General features: G+C 44.5%; 1 non-coding gene across 1 annotated transcript; it reads right to left on the reverse strand.

Moving 5' to 3' along the window:
• Positions 1-1,518: 1,518 nt before the first annotated feature.
• Positions 1,519-1,600, reverse strand: Trnas-cga (transfer RNA serine (anticodon CGA)). The gene has a single exon. It is a non-coding gene; the product is annotated as a tRNA-Ser (tRNA).
• Between the last annotated feature and the right edge of the window lie 392 nt (positions 1,601-1,992).

The raw sequence follows: 1,992 nt of genomic DNA on the forward strand, positions 1-1,992 counted from the left end.
TACTGTAGATGGATTAGCTCTAACTCTTCATGAGGTTTTTTTGGGCCTGTTTCAGGACGCGTTTGTCGCATGGCACGGTTTAGTACGCGCTGTTCGTCTGCTCCTAGCGGGTGCGCGATGATGCCATTGTGATCAGTGGGTCCGTCTTTCAGAGCTAGTTTAGTGTCTTGTTCATGTAAACTGAGGACTTGTTTTTAAAGGGCTTTTTAATTCTGGCTTGAACAATTTTTCGAATGGTGACTCAGTTTTGTTTGCATTTATTTATGTTCTATTCGAGTTTTATTTGCATTCCTGTTTTATCGGCGCTTCCACGTGCTCTTTTGTTATCCCCAGGATACGCCTCGACGCATTCTGGCAAACAAAAAAATCTTTTGTTTGCTTCGGTTTCACGAAGAGGATTCCCTGGGATGTAAAAGTCTACTGCGTGCCATGAGAGAGAGAGAGAGAGAGAGAGAGAGAGAGAGAGAGAGAGAGAGAGAGAGAGAGAGAGAGAGAGAGAGAGAGAGAGAGAGAGAGAGAGAGAGAGAGAGAGAGAGAGAGAGAGAGAGAGAGAGAGAGAGAGAGAGAGAGAGAGAGAGAGACTTCATTGATGCCCGAACTGTGTTTTCGAGGGAAGACGTCTTGAACGATCTCTCTCGACCGTCAGCAAGTATTTCTTGTATTCTTGCGGCAGCTTCGGCCACCAGGACTTCTGTGAGTTGTGGCCAAGGAGGTTATACAACCTCCTTGGTTGTGGCTCCCGTGTGCAGATGAGCCGAACAACTTCCCATAGTCCTGTGGTCGTAATATCGTATCTTTTACGTGTATTGGCGTCTGCATTGGTATTATTGTCGGTTGTATTCTATGGAATCGGGGCATGACTACATTATGTGATGTAGGTCTGCTCTGTGGTTTCACAGAGTGCAGAGGTTATAATAAAGATATGAATAGTAAAAGTGAGAGAAACAGGACTTGCAAAAGTGTTTGTCAGCAACCTCCGCCACGCGACTGCCTTTTTTATTTTTGATATTTCAAAAAATATTTGTTGGAGATTGCTAAACATACAGTGTACACATTAAGGCAGTTTTCACATACCAAGTCTGATGTTATTGTCATCAGCATATTGTGCCTAGCGAATTTAAACATGGGTTTTTCTTTCTGTGAATAGGTGTAAATACCTCCATCCGAGTAGCCTGAATGTGGCTGATACAGTCCAGGCAAGGTGCCCACTTAAACCCTTCATTGTTCTCGCCCGCACAAGCTTAGAGACCTAGAAAAGTAAACTCATGCAATAAAGCGCCCACTATTAAACCTCTAATTAGTATAGATCACCTTAAATAGTGATTCTGGAGCGGCGTCCTGAAATGGATTTAGGACTGTAAAATCATTGTTCATAGGAATTTGCCGGGGCGCAAGGGATAGCATGGTTCAAGAAGTAAAACAATAGGTTTGCAGCCGTTGCAATAAGTACCAAGCCTTATTCTGTTGGCGTGGTAACATATTCAGTGTGGCCTCGTTAAGGGGAAAAAAACAGACTTGCGCAGCTGACAGGATTCGAACCTGTGCGGGGAGACCCCAATGGATTTCGAGTCCATCGCCTTAACCGCTCGGCCACGGCTGCCACGTTGTGCGATTAAAATGTATTAAATTATATACAGGTCACGGTGCTGAGAGTACAAAGCAAAACGGGTCACTTGAAATGACGCGAGAAAAAGCAGGGACAACAGCTTCCGTTAGTATACGGGTGGCAATGATACACACCGAAGCAGAACCGAATACCAATCAGGCCTAAATAATTTTGGTCATGGTAGCCTTTTAGCTTAACTGTCACTTGACTAAGTGCGACTCGAAAGATAGAATCGGCTCAGGGCTTCTGCCAAACATGCGCGTTTTTCATAAATTGTGTAGGGCCATCATGATCGGCCATGACTGCGGACACTCGGTGTGCAGCTGCTTCATGCTAAAAATGAGCGTTCCTGGATCTAACTTTTCCAGAAACGTTTTCATTGAATT

Source organism: Haemaphysalis longicornis, unplaced genomic scaffold (genome assembly GCF_048455015.1).
Source record: "Haemaphysalis longicornis isolate Haplotype H1 unplaced genomic scaffold, Haemaphysalis longicornis Haplotype H1 scaffold_3, whole genome shotgun sequence".
NCBI lineage: Eukaryota > Metazoa > Arthropoda > Arachnida > Ixodida > Ixodidae > Haemaphysalis > Haemaphysalis longicornis.